The 23,683-nt window shown below is 37.3% G+C and overlaps 1 pseudogene; it reads right to left on the reverse strand.

Annotated features, from left to right (window-relative positions):
• The window catches only part of LOC139127210 (stomatin-like), a 28,402-nt pseudogene extending 13,897 nt beyond the window's left edge, over nucleotides 1-14,505 (reverse strand).
• Between the last annotated feature and the right edge of the window lie 9,178 nt (nucleotides 14,506-23,683).

Here is a 23,683-nt window from a genome sequence, read left to right on the forward strand (position 1 = left end):
TTAATGGGTACTTTGATTACATGTCCTTAGAGAGGATAGAGTCCTCTTCATTAATTAGGTCTGTGATAAAAATACTTTGATACAGATGGCGCTCAATGGCCAAGAATGAGTTCCATGGTGATGAAAACATAAAACCAATGTAGGCCACCATCCTAAAGTTCATAAAATGAGTCAACTAGGAATTAATCAACAGGATGTTGCAAAACATTTTTGCATACAATTCTAACACTTAACAGATTATCACTGGTACCATATTTCATAAAGTTTGATGCAGTATTTACAACACTATGAGATCAACATCTGTATCAAGTTTCATCACATTTGACGTTGTATTAATTTGTGGCTATATCACCCTAATTAGGAAAGTTCATTACTTATGCAATTACAAATTAATTAAAATGACACTGATAAATGTCTTTTTCAATGTTAAAGCAATGTGAGCTTAACATCGGTTAACATCTGTATAAAGTTTCATGAATTTGATGCAGTACATATTTCTTGACATATCAGCCTACTTACGAAACTTCAATAATTGACATGTTACTGCTACATGACGTGAAACAAATTGACGAGCATATGTATGAAATAGGTCAATGTCAACTTTGAATGATACTGGTGGAAATATGTCTGAGTTATGGCTCTGTACATGAAAACATCGTAATAAAATGGCTGCCTAGCAACCATATTGGATCGTATCACATAAAAAAAATCGACGTACATATGTATGACATAGGTCAATGTCCTTGTACCAACTTTGAATAAAATCAGTTGAGATATGCCTGAGTTATACCTCTGTATATGAAAAAATCGTAACAAAATGACCACACAGCAGCCATATTGTATCGTATCACAAAACAAATTGACGTGCATATCTATGACATTGGTCAATGTCCTGGTACCAACTTTGAATAAATCGGTTGAGATATGCCTGAGTTATGCCTCTGTATATGAAAAAATTGTAATAAAATGGCCGCCTAGTGGCCATATTGGATTGTATCACAAAACAAATCGACGTGCATATCTATGAAATGGTCATGTCCTTGTAGCAATGTTGAATAAAATCGGTTGAAACATGTCTGAGTTGTGGCTCTGTACATGAAAAAATCATAATAAAATGGCCGCCTGGCGGCCATATTGGATCATATCACAAAAAAAATTGACGTGCATATCTATGACATTGGTCAATGTCTTTGTACCAACTTTGAATAAAATCACTTGAAACATGTCTGAGTTATGGCTCTGTACATGAAAAAATCGTAATAAAATGGCCGCCTGGCGGCCATATTGGATCGTATCACAAAGAAAATTGACGTGCATATCTATGACATTGGTCAATGTCCTTGTACCAACTTTGAATAAAATTGGTTGAAACATGTCTGAGTTATGGCTCTGTACATGAAAAAATCGTAATAAAATGGCCGCCTGGCGGCCATATTGGATCGTATCCCAAAACAAATCGACGTGCATCTGTATGACATATGAAGTAATCCTTGTACCAAGTTTGAATGAAATCGCTTCTTGCATCTCTGAGATATCTGTGTGAACGGACGGACGCACGCACACACGCACGCACGCACGCACGCACGCACGGACGCACGCACGGACATGACCAAACCTATAAGTCCCCCCGGACGGTGTCCGTGGGGACTAACAAACAGGGAAACACTGATATAAATACTTATTCATCTAGGTAAAATGCAGGCGTACCGGTATATTCATCTAGTCAAGAATGCAGGGCCAATATTCCTCTAGGTAAGAATGCAGGGCCAATATTCCTCTAGGTAAGAATGCAGGGCCAATATTCATCTAGTCAACAATGCAGGGCTAATATTCATCTATGTCAAGAATGCGGGCCAATATTCATTTAGACAAGAATGCAGGACCAATATTCTTTAGACAAGAATGCAGGGCCAATATTTCATCTAGTCAACAATGCAGAGCCATATTCAAAAATGTTACAAATCTTCACAATCGTAGGGGGTTTGAACTTATTGACATGGTTATGGGGCGGGCTCTCGAAGAACTTCTGAATATATTTAAAAGGATGACAAGAAATAATTGACAATAGATGTTACTAAGTTCATTATTTATTTGAGATGGAGAGTGTAACAATACTGCAGTCAGACTTGAACTCATCTACACATGCACGCCACATCTACAAGGTCCAATCTCATCACTGCAAATGATAAACTTGAGCTACAGTACAATGCCAGGTAATCCTGTACCGTTATTCGAAACCTTACAATATTACTGGTAGTTTGTGCATGTTATTTCACAGTCTACTCACACACTGCACTCAATGCAATGTTAGCCCATCTATGCAATGAACCGGCACATGTGTGTGTACTATTTACAATTTCAAACCAACAGCTTTCTGAATTCGGAGTTGAACCAACAGCTTTCTGAATTCGGAGTTGAATAATTCCTAACTGACATTTCATCCATTTATTTTACTACACTGGATTTTGCTGTCACTCTACAACTCGTAAATCTCCACACAATTTTGATATATCAACTCCCTATATTAATTTTATTACTTCAACATTAAATATAAAAAAATTCAAAATTGATTTGAATTATTAAACATCACTTTCACTGTTCTTTACAGTGTCTGGTTGAACAGAACTTGCCAATCTGATCTGCAAACTAACATCAGAAATTAACTCTACAATTTAGGTTAATGAAATTCAGAATGGCCATCACAAAAAGTACAACTGTCAACATGCCACACTGACTTGAAACATTTTAGCTCACTGAATTATTGAAAGTTGCAGAAAGAAAACTGCAATGTACACAATAAATCATACATGTATGTAATGACACGACTACTACATCCCCTGGGGCATAATGACCTGATTATTGATAAACCAAATAGCCTAGTTTAATGCGGAATTACAGTCTACTAACATGTTACTGCACAGAAATGGAGACAGCTATCTCATTTCTGTTTCAAATAATGAGAAAATATGGAAGTTATGTAAAATGTACAGCACACACTGCGACAGGGAGAATTCATTGACTATTGCTACATGTATTGGATGTATAAATTTGTCTTTGCCTGAAGGTACTTGTAAATTAACATTAATATTATATTCCTTTTCCGTATTTCCTGCAACTCACAGGTACAGTAGAATATTTTGACTGAATCACTCAGCCTTCATCAGCTTTTGTGTCATTGTGAAATATTCTACCATCATTATTTCGCTCTAACTTACAGTAATTACGCAGAAAGACTAGGAGTCCAGTGCAAGGTAACAATAATTTTAGTTGTAATGACGTAATATTTATCATACAGAATTTTAAACTGAAAAACCACTGTGCGTCAGTTTTGGCACTTACTTTATTCAGAAAACTTATACATGTGTTACTTATCAGCTGTAGTTTTCCAATGAGTAACAACTTCTCTGCTTTAGACTGTTACACAGAAGTGCAGGGATGTTGCCGATTACATGTTTGTATGTACAATGTATGACATGTGATATGTGAGCTGTTGATATAGCAGCTGTACAGTCACGAAGTAAAATGTACCATACATGTAATACAATGCAACAGCAACAAAGCAACACTCCCTTTTGCAAATTAGTGTTAGATGAGCCAACAAAATTAAAACTTCAGTTTTTCAAACACAATTAAACAACATTGATCCCTACAAATTTTAATAATTTCACAAACATGTACTGTATCTAGCAATTAGCAAGACATTCTGCTGCAGACCGTACTAGTGTAACCGACGTGCTAATTTTTGAAGAAATGGGTTTGACTGGATAAAACCCCACAAAATCCATTGATACAATCTAATACACAAATATAGACACACACCAAACTAACATGGCACATGGAAATGTCACATTTATCAAATTACAAAAGCAACAACTCTATAAATTAATCAGAGATGTATTGCTGTATATATCCTTGGACACTTCTATGGCAAAATGAGTGACACTACAAACAGAAGCAATCATATATATGTGTATCTATGTGAATACCTAGCTATGCTGTTGTGTATCAATGGTACTGGGGTTAAGGGCCATTGCTATAGAACTGTGCCGAGCCACCCATTATGCAGGGATCAGGGTCGCTGATTTAGTCGCATAATTATAAATATATCAGTATTTGAATAAATCAACTTGTACCTGCTTTACAACTGACTAGTGTGACTCTTTCTCTACTACTACTAGCTTCATCTACACAATGAGAACATGTATTTTTAACCATTTTTGCCATCAGCAGTCTACAGTTTCACTAATCTATCCATAGCTTTGAACACAATTACTTAATTAACCATTTGATCGATATGCAATGATGGCAAGCTAATAGAATGAAGTGTGTGATGACATTTGAAATGTCATTTCAATAGATGTCCAAATTATTCATATGCAGGTCTATTTATAGAACAGTGAATACATGGTTACAGAAGTCTGTTGACATATCAATGTAGCAGCTATCAATGATAATGGAGCACCTTTCTGCCAGACTGGCACCGGTCACTTGGCCTAAATTATCTGACATATCCAACAATTTCAGGCATAATATGTTCAACCGACAATCTGCCTGACCAGCAGTGTGCCAGGGTACATGAACAAGTATATTGCTGTAATTTACATTTTCATATCGATACTCTGCCTAGAGACTTGGAGCAAGTCTACTTTCAGGTTTCTTCAAGGAGATAAATATGCAAAGTCATGGTTGTTGCCAGGCAATAAGATACAGCCCCATACACTGGCCCCCAGTGTGATAGAAGAAATCCACTGTACCAGCGCATACAAACACCATACTAGGCCCCCATTCAAGATGTTGTCAACACATTAAAGGTCTCTGGTCTTTCAATACCAAACTGTGCTTGAAGGTCACTCAGCATGAATGCAACTCAAAGACGTGTACCAATTAAATTCACAACACACTGACCTCTAAGTCACAATTTGGAGAGTTTCTAGGATGAAGAAAAAACTGCTCAATGTGACAATAACCATTCTACAATCTAGATATTTAATTAATTTAATCAATTCTCTGAGAAAAACACTCGATATTCATTAGCTTCACTTCACTATCACCAAAATTTTTTGCAATTTAAATATTGTTTCCTCAAGGCATGCCATATGTCATCACTTGAATAAAGGCCATGTATGTATGATTATGAAATACTGACAGGCCGTCATCAACCATGCACCATAAGGATCAGCATCTGACTCCCATACAGTCATTTTGTTTTCAAAATAGTTTCAAGTTTATTTCATGTTCACATGATTGTAACAGTTGAGTAGTGCCAGACACAAATTTAAAATCTCATTGCAGTGTATCATGGGTTGGCATTTCTAAGGAATTGCATCATAAACCAAAGAGAATGGACAATAGGACTTCACTCCATTTATATTTACATTACAAACAATACTTGTCAAAAACAAGTCACAAAAATACCTGCTAACTTATCTATGTACAAACATTAATATCTCCACTGTGGACTCTTTGGAGGGTGTCATATTATGAAAACTACTGAAATTGTGAACTTATTTTTGCTTTTAAATAAAATTATTGAAAAGTGATCAAAGAAAGCAAACTGAAAACAAAGCAAATTTCAAACAAGTTGAAGAACTGGTGTAGATATCTACATGTAGTTGACTGGTTATGATGAAGCACTGCCCTAAACAAAGTTGACATCCATACTACTAAATGGTACAGCCTTCTGGGTTTGATGAAGTATTTGCCAGTCTTAGTAATAAATCAGTCAGGCTTTGACAGACTTGATGTTATATCTGTGAATTTATCAATATCAACATTGCTCATTGTACAGAGGACAAAACGGATGATAAATTGGTATGTACAGGCAATCTAACACACTGCAGGCAGAGTGAAGCACTAATAATGATAGATATCTCCACTGTGACACTTTGCACACAGTTTCTCTGGTGAAAAGTTTGAGAACAGGACCAACCAAAGACCTCAAATGTTCAGTTTTGGAAAGTCAGCCATGTCCTGACATACTGTCACTATACGGTACCATACAGGGACACAGATTTGTTGTATTATATACTTTGATGTAATTACTAAGTCTGTTTTTCTTAAAAATTCATCTTTTGCCATTACATGTAACTTATTACATCAGTCACTCAGCTCAGTAATAGCCTTGACCTAGTTAACTGAACACAATGATTAATTTTCACTGACTTGAACTGGCCAACCATGATGATAATGACCTTGACCTTATGACAGTAGCAGCTTTGACAGACTGATCTGACCTCCATTTAAATTTTGACAAACTGATCTGGGCTCCATATACTGGCATACAATCTACACCAATGTACAACCCATGATATTGGACTGATGATAACTGTGTATAACCCAAGATGTGTTGGACTGTTGATCAACATCCACAATGTAAGACACAAGCATGTCTTGTTAGTGTCGCTCTTATATTGCCTTCACAATCATGACAATTGTCATTGAGGTTCACAAATTTGCATCACAATCTACACCCCTATATGTCATTGTGTATGTACAGTATTGCTTGGCTAGCTGCTTTCACATCTACTGAATTTAAATCACTACTGATTCAAGTGCCTTTACTCTTTAACTCAAACCCTATTACATTCAACATTGTACTCATCTACCTTTGCAGCTCATTCAAGGACATCTGCAGCAATTTTGAATTTGATTCAAAAAGTTCACAAATCTTATCTTTTATCTCACCGCCATGACAAGATATACCACACAATGATTTCAAGTAAGTAGGTAGCCTTGGTAGGTAGCGTTACCATGCAGCACACACCCATATACAACTGAGATACATAAACACACACACACACATACAGTTCACACCCAGACTCATGCATGTACAGAACACACAGTGATTTCCCTACAGGTATACTGTCATGTGTTCTACATAATCTACCTGGTACACAGAGAATGACAGGGACATTGACATTTCATCACAAAAGACACTTTCTGACAGGGTTATGAACAGTCCATGTATCACAGATTGATTGAATTGAAAAGATCAATACATTATTCCCACACTAAATGGATTGGCATTATTAGAGTTGAAATGACTTCATCAATAAAATGTGACATCCATAGACACTCAGCTCCCTTGATGGGTTCAACCCATACACTTCACTGGTTGATGTCATAAATGTGATGCATTTAATTGTTATAAATGCTATTAATACACACAGGTAACCAAGTGACCAGGTATAATGTTGTTGACATAATAATATGACAATTAAAAAATGGTTGAGAAAACATTTGTTCAATTGCTTCACTTTTACCTTACTTGGACGAGATATTCCAACATTGTGATAACTTGCTTAATCTGTAAATGTGTAAAATTATAAACTTTACACAAGTAATCAACACAAGGGAGTAACCATGGTAACTATCTGAATGTGAACTTGGCAACTATTTGTTGATGACCTTGACATTAGTGTTACCTCTGCTCTAGTTGACATAAATACTGCAAGGACAGTCCCTGGCTACCAATGATTAATGTGAAATGCCAGCCTCAGAAATCAGATTGTCAGGTCAAATTTTATCATGAGAAAATTAGATATTATAGGTCAATATTTGACATTTTGATGACTACATAATACAAAATGACAACATTTTGGGAAATAAATCTCTCTTTTAATGATCACAAACAAATCAAGAGACCACATGAGTAAGATTAAGATGCACATTATTAATCATTACAGAAAGGGTTTGAATGCTGGTATTTCAGTTTATCCACAAAGTATCTCCAACTTATTGATGACATCACAGCCCTACATGTACATGTACCATGAACTAGGATACTATTTAATACATTTTATAGGAATGTAACAGCAGAGAGTGACTTTTCTTATGAAAATGGCAGGAAGAATTAGTTATTGGACAACACTGTGTATTAGAAATTAGAAATTTCATGAATAATAAAAACCATACCATGAATGAATGCAGTAAATGTATGTGTCTGAAATCAAAATGATTCAATTCTCTGAAACTGTTCACAGCAGGAACCATAAATTTATCAAACTCATCATCTCTGACATGTCACATGATTCTTTACCATCAATTTGACAGATAACGTTGGTGCTTTGCATCAGGGGCTACATGTACATTTATGTCCTGACACCCCCCCCCCCCTCCCCAAGCTATTTCCCACTGCTCCCTAATTATTGTGCAGTAGCCTGAATCTATGCTATACCATAGTCAATAAAATATATTTAATGAGGGATATTGGACTAGCACTGCAGGCAAATATAAGTCAGCATTATTCATAATATTTTATGGTCATATTATGTACTGTGCGCACAATGTTTACAATGTGACACAGGTGGTGGGACCTGTATTGACAAGACAGGAAATTGTTGAAATCACTCTAACTACAAACGACAAAATCGAAAAGTGCCACAAAAACTAATCAAAATATAGGCTTTGACAATTCATGGTTGACGGAATAAAATACAAGTGCTGTTTCTGATCAACACTATTTGTATTTCAAACTACGATTTCTTGTCAAACCTGCCGTGTCAAAATACATCATGCGGATAAACTCACATGAGATATCTCCTGTTTTTCCATTTTTTTAATTTTCATTTTGTCTGAAAGCCTGAAATTTTCACGAAAATAAATTCAAGTTCATAAATATAATTGCATACATAAAATTGAAATTTGAAATTTCAAAAATAGAACATGGTTCTGGATAGGTAACTACAAATCAAATCTTTTATTGTTGTACTTCACATTGAGGGACATTTCTTTTATGTCTTAAATTTGTCAATTTTGATGTGCCATATCGCCATTACTTTCTTTCATCTATTGAAATCTGTCAACAAAACACATTTTCAGTCTGCCCCTCCCCTCCCCTTTACAAAGATAATGGAAAGTTTCAAGCTGACTTCACAGAAGTTCAAGAGCTAAAAGTGTAAATTGTAAAAATATTCTGAGAGCACAAACCACAGTTATTTGACTTGTGGCTTTGAGAAAAGGATCAGTGTGCCCCTGGCAATCACATACATTCAACCCTGCCACAATTGCAATCCTATTACATATAATCAAAAGATTGCATTGTTTTTTTAAAATGCACTTCTTTTAGTTCCTATCTTCAGTTTTGGACACAAAATTCCACAGGTGTATACAGCAAGAATACATCTGATATGCATGGATTGAAAGACCAGTCTACAGTTTCCAAAGTAATGATTTGAAAAAACTGTTGTCTTTTGAGCGCTGTAATTTTTTCCCACCAAAATTTTAGTGCAACATTTTACCAATTTTTATGAATTTTTTTTGTAATTTATTGATAATTTTGGACCAAATGGACATCACATTTCATTGGCTAAAGTTTTTTAACAAAATTACAGCAGAAATCTGAAAAAAGCTGACTGGGGTATATTTTATAAAGGCGTCAAAATTGACTTTGGTGCTCAAAGGGTTAAAATCAGGTCAAAAAAATGATTTCTAAAATACAAGACAATAGTTTGATTATCAATTTTGCAGCCATTGGTCTGAACAAGACATATCATCCACATATCTCAAATGTGATATCACAACTATTTGTATCGTGTATCTATAAATGTAAAAGTAACATCTGCCTACACAATCAACTCATGTACAAAACATGGTTTTTGTGACGCAGTTGGCAAAAATAATGTAAGTGAGAACATTTTCATAAACTGCTAGTGACAGTCACCACTAATTATTTGCTAACCGAGAATCTTTCCAAAAAAAATGCCTAACCATCTGACTGTTCTAAGCAAGGTACAGTGTATATGCATGTACAAAATACACATGAATTTTTATGCCTAGAATTAGGATAAGTGCCAAATGTACCTGTGTTATTGTAACATATGTTATAGTTTGTCATTTTTCAGAAAGCAGCTGTCAACATAATTTCATTATTTGCATGTCTGGTGGGAAGCACATGTCATACTGTCTTGTAACAAATTACTGTGTACAGTGTTGAAAGTTGCAATATATTCTGCTGATCTCACAACCTACCCTGGTATATCCCACTCCCCAAAAAATCATACTTTATAGAAAACTTATACTGCGAATAACAAAACAAAATGAAATATTTAAAGCCAAAATGAATTATCTCTGTCAATTACTTTACTGGTATAACAATCTTCCTCTTTTCAACAGTTTCAGCAAAAAGCAAATTATTGCATTTGTTATACATGTACTAGGGGGAGGGGCTGGGGAGGGGGCTGGGGAGGTGGAATAATTTACCCCGTAAATTTTCAACCCTGTGTATTAGGTCTGCCAATGCAATGACAATGTTGACAAATGAATTCTAGTTTGAACTGGAAGTCATTTGTCAATAGTGACATTGCATTCTGAACACACAAAGAGTGTTGCTAGGTGAACACTGTCACGGAATACTGTCATGAGTATGGGTACTAGAGGTACAGCTGTAGGGAACTGACATGGGCAAACCAGAGGGCAACCCAGCGATTGGAAAGACTGGTGAACATGGGGTGCAGGGTGAGCAAACATCAGCATTCTGAAATTATTTTATGGGTCGAATATGAAAAAGACAAAGTTAAAAATAGGGACAACTTCATCAAAAGCTTTACGTGAACAGCGCTTTAAATATGATGCAGAATGTGAATGGCTCAGCCCTCAAGACAAAAAGTAAACACTAATAGGACAGGTTTGAATAATTAACTTTGGAAGAGTCAGTTTTACTCTTATCAAAAACACAGGTGAATATTGTAATATTACTCTGACAAGACTTGTGGATTGAATAAAATTATTGTTTTCTTGAAGATAACTGATGACTCAGTAATTATCCATGTCAAGCAGCCAATCAAGTCATCTAATACACTTCTACATTATGAAACACAACCAAAATAAAACCATCCCCCTCTACAGTCTATGATAAAACACACGTTGATCAAGCAAATGTGTCCATAAAACTGTGTACTCAAATTTACAATGGACCATTAATATACATACATGTATTCTCTCTGACCATCAGAAATTATGGCACTGCTTCAAAACCAATTTTTTTTCTCGGCGTTTTTGTCTGTAAACATGGGTGTCAGTACACTTCAGTTAAACTTCTCTTTCAGTGTGGTTCTGACTAATAAAATGTAAGAATACGAATTTGCTGAAAAGCTGAAATCCTATGAACTAAAATCTATCCTATTATGTCATGTTATGTAATCAAACTTACAAGAATATCTGTACCAGGTATACGGCAAGTTATGTAATATCAACCTTCTGTTATGTTCAGAAAATTTCTGAATTTAGGATTCTAAAAGGGTTCAACAGTTCTGATTTTCTTGAAATCAAAATGGTCTCTTCTCTCTACAAAATTAAACCTTTATCAGAATACAGAGTTAGCTGTACTCTGTTACTCTGCCAGCAAAAAAGAACGTCCATATTTGCAGAGCTATGGAGTCTGGCTTTTGTTATGCAAATATCAGGCATGTGACTGACTGACAGTAAACAGGGTCACCTTGCCTCTCTACATATCACTGATCACAGAGACTGTGAACTGATCAAGTATCTTGGAGGACATTTCCATACAGCCTTGTCATATTTGAAGCTTTGACTTGTTTTACTTTAATAACTATCTGTTGTCAACTGTTTGTGTTCAGATAATATTTGACCAAAAATCCTGACAGCATGTAAAAGGAGAAAAATATTGCGCAAGTTTAACATTACCAGCCTAGGAACTCTGTCATTATGAAGTTCACATTTGGAAAATCTGAAGGTTGTCCAACATCAAACTTAGAAGAGTGATTTGTGTATTACTATTAATTAGACAATTCACAATGTTTGGAAAGTACAACAAACACACTTGTAAGCTTGCAATATCTAAACAACCTAAAACGTTCAGCAAGCATCTTTCATATTGGGCTGTGAATATATGATACTATAAAAAAAATCATTTGAAAGTGATATTTGAGTGTTTTACGGAACTGGGAAATGACATCAATTTACCAACATTTTAATGAATGTTATGTTTCTGAGAAACTACAGTCACTTAATTTCCCCATCACTGTATTCTCTGGGTGTCATCTGTATCTACTACCTCCAATGGTGTTATTAACGCAATAGTGTACCCCCTCCAAGACCAAAATTGATGAAAGCAAACTTTGCATAACATTGAATGAGGCCAAGCCAGCACATTATGGAGTGCAAATTTTGCTTGAGTCCATTATGGTCTTGGAGGGGGAACATTATTACTATTATTTTATAGTTGTGGCAATGCCTGGGAATTTGTAGATGTAGAACACATCTGGGGCCACAATACTCGATAATTGTACACATGATCAATAATATTCTAAGAGGATGACATCAGAAAAATTCACTGGTAATAATGTAATATAATCAGAATATACTAACTTGTGGTCCAGTTATAATATATATATATATATATATATATATATATATAACACACAAACACACACACACACTATATTAGTGATATTCAATGCAGGTACATTTTTGTTTTGTCATCAAGCGTTTAAATTAATTGCCAAGAAGGTGTTAAAATTTGCTCTTCACCATGGTTCCATTTTGTGAACTCTCTCCATTGAAAGGGTTGCCAGTGGCGTATTTTGTAACAGCGTGGCCAATTCATAGAGCGACCTTAGACGTTGTTTGCCTGAAACCCAACCCAACCCCAGGTCAGGGTGATATGTATAAAGATGAAAAGGCCGTTGACGTTACAAAAAGGACAATAGGTTTGTGCACTACGCACTCAGTGCATGATTTGACCCCAAAAGGGCTTCGCGTGACACTGATCGATGTGTTGTTCAACTAGCCTCGATCAACTCACTTACTGTAAGGGCTTCAAAAAAATCAAATTAACTCCGTTCAATAGCGATAAAAATCATGTTCCATATTAATCAATTGTGGGGTTAACTTTACTATTTAATTTTGGAGCATGTCGTTGTTACACGTTATCGATTGTATGTTGTGTCACTGAAACACGTTGCGTAACCTGGATCGAGTCTTGACGTCACGCGCAAACAAAACATACACTCCCATCTGGCTAGAAATTTCAGAAATTCAGACACGCAATGGGCGAAAATTCGCAGTTTTACCCGAATTAACTGATGGAAACTACATTAAACTTAACTATAAACGACAAAGCTGAATCTCCTTATGAGTTCATCACATTGTTTGTCGACATCGATATTTTTCCCTTTCCCTGAAGGCCGCAATATCGACACACCCTGGTGAGACAGGGGACTACCATTATTTCTTACGGGGGGCTAGAAATGACACTTTCTATCAAGAAATTTTACAAGTCACGTCAAAACATTGCTTTTACTACCTAAAATTTCCTATAAATCTCAAAATCAAGAGAACTGATTATTTTAACATCGCCTCAAGTTACCTATTTGCAACTCATAAATACGAGAATTGAATATTGTAATACTTTCTGTGTTGTTGTCGCCTTGTTCGGAGGCACGCCGTTATTTTTTTTCACATTTTTTACATTTTTTTAGAATTCCAATTGAACGTAGACATGAATGTTTTACCTCAAGAGTATTAACGTAAGTTAGACAACATCTGCATTGTAAACATTTCGAGACAAGATCAATATTTAGGACTTTAGATGCCAGTTCATTTGCTTCGCAATTAACGACTCATTAATATGCGAAAATAATATTTGTCTGTAAATTTAGACTACATATTTTGAAATACAAATACAAGAATGACGACAAATTAATTGGCGACTGTTAATTTTACAATCGACACTGAAAGATATATCAACAACTTAGACTACAAGCTGTAAAGACGGCCATTATAATTGACTGAAATTTGTCTTAATTTTTGAAAGCAGTGTCCAATGTCGCAGCGCGTGCAGCTATTTTTATTTTTATTTTAGTGAACAAACGTGTAACCCTCAACATCACAACTACGTCGCTTCGACACACACAGAGTACAAGACTTTGGAATCATACGCCATGAACACGGTCAACGCCTTGAAACCATCGTTGAAACTCTTAAATCTTGTCCCTGCAACCATGGAAGGACGGTGCTAAATATTACTTTCCCACGACATCTCAACCCTGATATGAGAATTTCTCACCGCTACCTTCAACAGTTTAACACACGCACGACTAATTACATATTCACCCTTCGTGCAGATCGCTGCAGATCTGCATGAATGAGACAAAAGGGGTGGCTATCAGTTTTAATTTACTGTACCAAAGACGTCTCTCATAAATTCTAACAATTTTGAGTCCAGCAGTTCATGTCAGAGGTACACACTACGTTGCCACGGTCAAACATGTCAAAAATTTCGTGACCTTACCTCCTATCGGAGCGTCGAAATTCATAGTTTTACTGTTTCGATCAGCCATTTCGTAGCCAGGGTCTTGACTTATTCTGTTCGTAGACATGCACGGTGGGTGTACTCCTTACGTGAGAGATTATTATCTCTGACCAATGTGGTGACAAAGTCCGATTAGAGTCTTGGAGCAAGCAGAGGCCACAACTGACGATATCTTTGTCAGTTGGCCATCATACAACACGCACTTCTATATTCGCTAAGACCCCTTAGCTTCCTCAAGATTTTCCCATGATTCACTTTGTTGTGACAGGTCATATTTGCGCATAGATTATGTTGGCAAGGCAACTGTCACAAGTAAACATGTATTTAGACTAAACTAAATATTGACCTATTGAAAGCCATGTACATAGTGGGGAAATGTTTTGGGTTGGTTCCAACCTTGCAATTATCATGAAAGGTGTATAGGAAAATTTCCGTCATCGTATAAATTTGAATGTAAATGCGCTTCCACAATAGGCGCAACGCAACAAATAACGTAGACAAATGAAAGTGTGCGGTCGTCGGCTCGCGTGTGGCCACCACTCTGCCGAACGGCCCATTGCGGGTCATGATCGATATCTTGGGATTTCAGTCTATTGTGAACTCTAAAACTTGATTTTAGCGTTGTTGTCAGTTTAAACTCGCGACAATAAAAGAGTGTAAGACGCGGTACAGTGTAACCATAAGCTTAGACAGTAGAAAAGAGACTCGCGTAACCAGCAACCTTTTGATCCTAAAAATAAACTGTGACACAAAATTTGCGTGCAGGTCGTGATGTGTGGTAAATGTCGTGGCGGCCTGCGTTAGTTCGTGTAGCCTAGTTTTGCACTTATCGGGCTCACAGGAGTATTAACAACTAGAAAGCTAAACTGTAATAGCCTCGGTCTAAACTTCTAAAATAAAGTTACATATTTTATCCTCAAGTTTAGACATTGATGATCTGCCTAAACTATCGTTCCGAACTTTCTAATCTAGCTTGTTCTGAACGACACGTTGAAATTTATAAACATAATCTGAAATATCCGATATATTACGATCATTATATTTCTCTAAAACCTTCTACAATAGCTCGTTTAGAAAGCTCTTCAACATTTTCTCTTTTTTTTTTCTTTTTTTTTCCACAGCACGATCTAATTATCTTCGTAAATACCTAGCTGGTTATGACCCTCCATGGAACCGAGGAACGGTTCCCCTTGTCGACAAACAGAATGAGAGGATTGTTATTTGACAAGGTGTAAGTCCAGGGCCCGTGATGTGAAAACGGCGATAGAACTAGGTTATTCGTCTAAATTATTCAGCGTTTGTCAGTCAATGTATGGCTTCTGTTATGATTCCTACTGTTTATGTTCGTGTGAACTCAATGATGTTCTTATCTGTCTGTCTAATCCTTCTACAGGTGTAGGCCTGCTAGGAATGTAACAACCATGATCAACACGTGCACGTATCAAATGAGGTCTAACTAACATCAGAGAATTTGTAAGCTCTCATGAACAAAAATGTTCCGACTACAAGCTGCAGATCTATTCATAACAAAACAAACAACTGAAGAAGACGAAACACCGCGAAAACTAACAAACTTTAATTTTTCGTAACAGAAAAGCTACGCGTCTTGACATTGGAACATTTAAACTTTGCCAAAAATTTCCGAAAATAATTTTTAAATCGTTCCCTTTGAAAATAAAAAGTAAGCTTAAAAATCAGCTCGGCAAACTCTGTTACCAGGGAAACAAATTATAATATTTAGGGAAACTTAAATTTAACATGGCCGCCCTCTCTTGAATGGCGTTGACTCTGACAGCGGGAAACATTGTATTTTCGATTTACAAAAGTAAGCAAGTGACAACTTTACTTACTTGTCCAGCTCTAAATGAAACACCGACAAATATTTTAAATCTTTGAGAGTCTGAATATTTGTCACCGATAGCGCTCAGTACCTTAAAAGTTCGGTCACCTCTCAGTGCTAAAAGGTCGCTACTTCCGACAACGCCGTGACTCACGTGCATGCCTTTTTGACTCGCTATCTGCTTATATAGGTCAGAACCAACCAGGCTGGGTCATAAGTATGTGCAATAATCATCATATAGGCCCTATGTCGATGACAAGATCGTTTTTCAGATTTGCCATTCATGAATTCCCAATCGCGAGCAATTTTCAAGAAACATTGCCGATTCCCTATGACGTCAAAATCGTAGCACTGATTTGGTTGATGGGGTGGGGCAGGGGTTGGGAAATGACTGTTCGTTTGGCAAGGCTGCAAAACCGTGCACAGTGTGATGAATATGCATTATGAGGCCAGACAAAAAAAATTGTGCTGTTCCAATAACCCGACCTACCCTATTTTTTACCTGCCGGCCCTAAACTTTTTAGAGGTACGTAAATACGGAAGTAAAAAAAGAAAGAAAAAACTGTTGAATCACGCGTTCGTTACTTGGCATTTGATTTTTGCTTGACAGAGGATGTCTTTTATGTTTTTTCCTTCTATATGTATGACACATTTTCCTTGAAATGTTGTTGCCAGTATTTGACCGCCCTGAACCCCTGAAAAATGCATATTTCAAAACAAGAATATCTTGGAGAAAAACTCCTGCCGACCTACTCTACAGCACAATTTATTTTTATTTTTTGGCCTGAGTAAATCACACAAACAAGTCCTGTGAATCTGTCCGACCACAACTATACGCACAAAGAATGGCACAAATGTTAACATACAACAGGATAATGTTCTATTCAAACACTGACAACACTGAATGTGGATATGGTGTTTTATTTAACAACAAATACGATGACCGTAACTCAAAATATAACTTTATGAACCCGCCCTCATACGCATTCCGACCACAGCGTCTAACTTGTGTTTCAATGAATATGTATCATCATTCAGCTGAATCGATAAGAAAAAAATGTTGTTCGGGGAAAAGGGAGAATATCTTTTTTCCAGCAATCAATAGAGGGTCGATATTTATCATACATCCCAGCATTAGAAACGCATCCTCCCCCCCCCCCTCATTCTATGCAGGCCCTATGAACGATTGAAGTTAAGTTTGTATCCGATGTCAAAGCCTGAACAATGCTCGTTGCCTCTATATTCTGTTTACGAAATGTGATGACTAATGTTTTGTTTGTTGGTTATTGTTGTTGTTGTTGTTGTTGATTGTTTCGTAATTTTGTTTAACTATATCTAGTTCTGTTTTGTTTGCTCAAAGCTGCTTCTTTTTTAAAAAAGTCTCGGGACATCTGCCTATAATCCTCATTACGAGCAATTTGACTTTCTATCCACTTAGTCCATAAAGTTGTTTTGTTTCAATTGTCTTTTCTCTATAACTCGGCTTATTTCTAATTTGCGAACACGAGTAAAGTTATTTTTCACAATAGCGCACAGCACTTACTCTATTAGCTGTCAACCCTCAGTGTCAAATAACATTTTCCGCCAACAAAGTTGAACGTCCAACTTGTCCAGAAATTTGTCAGATCAGCGGTGTACAAACAGAAAAAGAGTCATAATGAGATTGTAATAAAACCAATAAAGCCAATAGTTCATAGTGTTTTTGTCGATTATTCGACATGACATTTAAAAAATGTACCTGTAGACATTATTGTGATTTGTTCGTTGACTCATAAATTGCAGCTGTAGGTCAAAGTCAGCTCTATAAGTTCAATGATAAAGTATATGGTTATTTCTGTTCTTGTTTTATAGATTTGTTACTTCACCATTTGAGAAGTCGCAGATAATATAGATATTTAATCACTGGAACTTATTTGAAAGGGAAAAGACAAATAGAAGAGTGGTCTAATTCATTATATCTATGTTTTGCAAATAGGCTGAGCCACTGAGAGTCTAGCGACATGGCATATTGTAATCGTCTGCACTTCTATACCAAAATAGATTTATCACACAGTCGATGACGAGTGAGAACTGCATATTGATGATAAGACAATACGTTCTGTTGTTGAAACATCTGATCTTCAGTCTGTTATGATTAATAAAGTTATCACCTTGTTACAGAGGTCATTCACTTCGGCGTCAACTTTGCTGTTATTACGTAATATACCTACACTTGTTACCTTTCGCATAGTGACCAATAAGTCAAGAAATCATAAACAAAACCATAAAATGATAATGATATTGACGCAGCAGTCTGGGTCTGATCACGCGTGATATCCACATGTACAGATGATGACATGAGGAGTCCATGCTTTACTTGCACGTAAGGGATTGGTCAGTTTCTTCGGCCGGGGGGGGGGGGATTTATGGGGGGTTCACCCTGTTTTTGACTTTGGTGATAGGGGAGTTACCATGTTTTTGAAATGCCCAGTAGGGGAGGGGGGGTCAGTGTATTTTTGAATTTCGACACGGACTAATACTTGCCTAAAATGCATTGTTCAAGCCACAAATTTCATCATCCAGTTGCATTTTTCGGCGCGCCCTTCGGGCGCGTAACTTTAATAATGATAGGACATATTTTTAAGAGCCCCGTCCTAGTGCAAAACTTTAATATATCAACATGTATATATCAGAGATATCTGTATGTTTAACATTTTTCAGCGTGCCCTTCGGGCGCGTTACTTTAAAATATAAAACTGTTAGGAATATCTTGATGTCTGTAAATTGAAAGTCTCCAATTGTTCTGTTTGTAATAATTAAACAAGATATGATCTGCAAGCATTTTGTCTCATTCGTTTTGTCTAGAAAAAATCGCAAAATTTGTGCATTTTCGTAAAAAACAAACAAGTAGTGCTAGTATTGGGGCAAAAGCTGCAACTGTTGACAGTTAAATCAATATTTCTATGCAATTTCTCAAATTAAGCAATAACCCTGCCGCCGAAGGAGAGTACCGGGTATACACGAGATTTTACTGAGTGCAAAGCGCGACATATAGCACGAGCCGATAGGCGAGTGCTATATGGAGCGATTTGTACCAAAATCGATTTGACACCCGACTGTGGCGGTGGTTATTGCTATTATATCAACTTGTGTGTCTTTGTTTGTCTTTCTTCATTCGGGCATTTTTGTCTCTTCAAGCCCCAAAGAATGCAGAAAACTGGGCATACAGTCCCTCTATCCATCGGTCTGGAAACGTGGCTGGTTTCTTTGTGACACTCCGTGATATGAACCAATACACGATTCGCACCTTAAACAAAGGACACTGACAATGTTCAACTGGCCGCTATATCGATGTCGCTACCCCACGATCCTATGACCATGATGACAGCCGCAATGTGATCGTTCAAAAACATGACGTTTGTGGGTTGTTATTTTAAGAATATCACAAAACATTACAACTTGCTCACTTTAGAAACACTAAACAATTTATTTTTTCATTAAATGGGTAACGTTGCCCCTCTAGATAAAGCTTGAAAGGGACCACACATTATGGTTGCATTATGATCACGATCGAAAAACAAAATGGCCATGCACTGTTCGCAAGTGTCACGGACTATTGCCCGAAATCAAGAAGACAGGCAAAATCAGCTGAATATTAACATCGACAGCTGAGTAGTTCATTACCAAACTTGTTATTGTGTTGACATGATAGCATTTTGTAAAAGGTATTTTGTGCCTGAGCGCGAGCGTACGTATCGAGAGTTCGCCATATTGACGCTACATGGGAAAATATATATGCGAAAAAAATCTACGTGCATTTCTGCAGTTGTCGTTCCTATTCTGCTCAGTTAACAGACATAATTTCACAGAATATTACACAGAAAACATATTTAGATCATATTTGGAGGCACTGACTACTAGCATTGCAAGAGAAATGGACGACAAATTTTCCGGTGTGTTTCCAGCCGTGCCTGAGCGAGCGTACGTATCGAGAGTTCGCCATATTGACGCTGCATGGGAAAATGTGCGACCACACAACTAAAATCTACATGCATTTCTGCAGTTGTCTTTCCTATTCTGTTCAGTTAACAGACATGATTTCACAGAATATTACACAGAAAACATATTTAGATCATATTTGGAGACACTGACTACTAGCATTGCAAGAGAAAGGGACCAAAAATTTTCCGGTGTGATTCCAGCCGTTGCTTGTGCTACGTACGTCAACACACTCGCAGCGGTCAACCCCAGAAATTATCGCACACTATCATCATTTACGATGGGATAAGGATCACCAAAAACACACACCGGTTTCAGGATATGATAATTTCTGTCTTCGTGTCGTAGATAGACGCAGAGAACACTTAATAGAGCCAAAAACAGCGAAAATTCGAGAAAAGCGTACACACAATCGGGGACTGTGGCATGCAGGACAAACCCAAGCTACGCATTATCACGTGACTGGCTCTCGTATCGCGGTTCGGCTGTGCGGTCTAGGTGATTGACACCTTTTACAATAGGCGTTTCCAGACCGGTGGATAGAGGGACGAGAGAGATCGAGCGTTGGAAAGTCATCGCCCAAGACCGAGCATTTTGCATAAGTTATAGGATTTATGTTGAAAACACGCACACAGTATCAAGCGATAACATCCGTTACATTCATCAATATTGCATTTCATTCACACGCAACGCGAAAACTAACTTGCCATTCTACGTGACAGACACAGACACAGAATTCAAAGACAAAATAACATTTTCTTTCGTAAATTTACATAAGAACAATAGTCCTGGCTTTTGGCATACTAAAAATAGATTTGTCTCACTCTGTACCGTAGGCGTCAAGCGCCGCAAACGTGATACAGTAAAGTCACAGGTACAGGTGCTGTTTTTGATTTATAATTTGGACCGAATCAGTGAAAGCTTGACGCTGACACTGCTAGTGGTATCAGATGTCAACTTTAGTGGTAGTCGCACAGGGGCCAAGAGTCATCGCTTTTGTTATTTTGAACTTCTAAAGTTCTTTATCCCACATCGTTTGAACACCCTATTTAAGACAAAATTTGAAGTTGAAAGTTACTTGTTAGATATAAAATGTTCTACCTATAGGAAGTGGCTGCCAAAACTAAGAATTTCGGATCACAACCTTCAAATATAACTGGGTAGAAGGTTAATTCCAAAAGTTCCTGCAAAGATTCTACAAATATTGTAAGTCTTTACACAATAGCCAGACTACTGGTGTGAATCAATCTGGTTAATTCTCACAAGTGAACGGTTGACCCATGATCGTATACGAGTGTTTTTCGAGGAGCCGTACAACTGCAAGCCGAAGGCGAGAAGTTGTGCGGCTCCGCGAAAAACACGAGTTTTCGATGACGTCAAACAGAGAAAAATACCATGGGATTATTTATTTAATTGCTTTTCTTTTGATGTGGATGAATCAAAATTATAGTCAAGGATTGCAAAAATATTGTCGCGATCTGGGTTTCATTTCCCGGGATTACTTTCATTCAATGAGTAAAACGGCTCATCGCCCTGGAGATATGCAAATATACTTTCATTCATAATTCCGATTACGTTGAAATTGTGATACACCGAATGCCATCTTAACCAATCAGATATCATAGTGTACGGATTCAGTCACGTGTCAATCATTTTCTCGCGCTGTCCCGATGCTAGAAATCAATGATCATACTCAACTCACACTATCAGAGACGAAAGCTAAGGAAGTCTGCCATCGGCTGGCCAGGGGTGCTTCACCACGCTACCGCTTGATAGCCATATGGATAATATGTATCCAGAGTTATTAAGAATATTTTCAAAAATATTTATGAAGGGAAGACAACAACAAGATCGAAACAGTAGTTCTTATTCTAAGAGGTGTCGTAGCTTTCACAATATTACGAGCTTACGATCTAGGCGTGCCCAAAAAGTTCAACTCGGTGGCAGCCGCTGCACTGACCAAGAATGAATACGTGGCCACAACGGGCCGTCACTACCTGTCTCCGTCAGTGTATACTCGCCGATCCCGATCCCGGCCGTCAATATTTTATGTCGTACGAACTTTGATGTTTGCAGTGACACATATCTCGCCTGTAGATACATCCAATTTTTGTCACTTGACTGAAACTGTGTTTATTGTCTTATTCATCTTTCGGTAACACAAGTTAGTAGCGATGCACTGAACTGCAGAGTTCAGGCTACAGATCTGAAGTTGATGTCTTCGCCACAGCTACACGCTGCAGCTTTGATTCCAATCGAGAAATTACGGTTTCTTCTATATGATGAAGGGAATTTATAGTTGTTCGTCGAATGATTTTTGCCTTCTATGTCGCTTTCCGAAGATCACATGATACTTATTTATTCAGTTGAACTTACGTTGAGGTGTAGCTGTCGGGTTTATCGCCAGGTTCAACGTCCACATTGAGCTGCCCGCACGACTGTAGACTGGAACAAGAGTCGCTACCGTGACGGCACACTATTCTATTCCTTGGAAAAGCTACAGCGTTAGCGATTCAAAATTTCGTTGGACATGCCTTCCATGTTTCCATTGCCACTTCGTAAAAATGTCATGAAAGCACGGCATCGATGGTGACAGATCGGTCTGTGAACAAAAGAGTCACGGCAAAGTGCAACAAAAAAACGTTCCGGTTGATGACGTCGAACAATGATAATTCGGATTTCTAATCCGTCCTGTTCTACGTCACACAGGAAGCGATTCGGGCCAGTTCATGTGATAAAGAGCGGTATATTATAAAGTACATTATGAGGCCTATCGCATTTCCACTCCTCCTGAATACGGCAAAGTGCAAGTTGCGCTGTTCCTCTTATGCAATGATTTGTATACACCTTGCCTAAATGTGCTGCTTCGGAGATTGTTTTCATCATCGATCTCAACTTATTTTCACCAAGAGGTGAGTTACGGACCCATACTTTATCTGTGTATCGAAATTCGGACTTTGGTCTTTAAAACAAAACGAACAGTTCCGGATTGAATTTAGATATTAAAGTGAGTTCAAAATGCAAAAATTGGGAAATTTTCAAATATGATGGTTAAGGGACCCGTTTTACCACTATTATCACTGCTAAAACAGTATTTTAGCATCGGTGGAATGAGCTCTCGTCCAATCAGAATGGTGCATGGTAGCATGATATAATCATTGTAATACTGTTCTTGCTGTTTCCCCACAGCATGCTGAAACACATAATATTCGGTTTGTCGACAAAAGCCTACATATATGAATATTGGTTGATAATTGAATGAGACTCCAGACTGAAAGTCATTTGTCAATGATACAAATGCATGGTACATATTCACAGGCCGTGTTGGCAAGCTGAATACTGAACGGTTCAACACACTGTACGAAGTAGAACAAGAATGCAGTTGTATATATAAACTGAACAACATTATTGTCAAAATTATCACAGTTCAGGTAGCTCGCGCCTAGGGGACAGATATTCGGACCCTCACACTTTTACAATTCTTTTCTGATATACCACTTGTGGGGTTTCATTTTGAAGCTCTTGGAGGAAACTTTCACCGGCTTAGTTTTTCGAAAATCGAAAATTTCATTTTTTTTTCTCCTTAGAGTTAA

This window comes from Ptychodera flava, unplaced genomic scaffold (genome assembly GCF_041260155.1).
Source record: "Ptychodera flava strain L36383 unplaced genomic scaffold, AS_Pfla_20210202 Scaffold_29__1_contigs__length_4469600_pilon, whole genome shotgun sequence".
NCBI lineage: Eukaryota > Metazoa > Hemichordata > Enteropneusta > Ptychoderidae > Ptychodera > Ptychodera flava.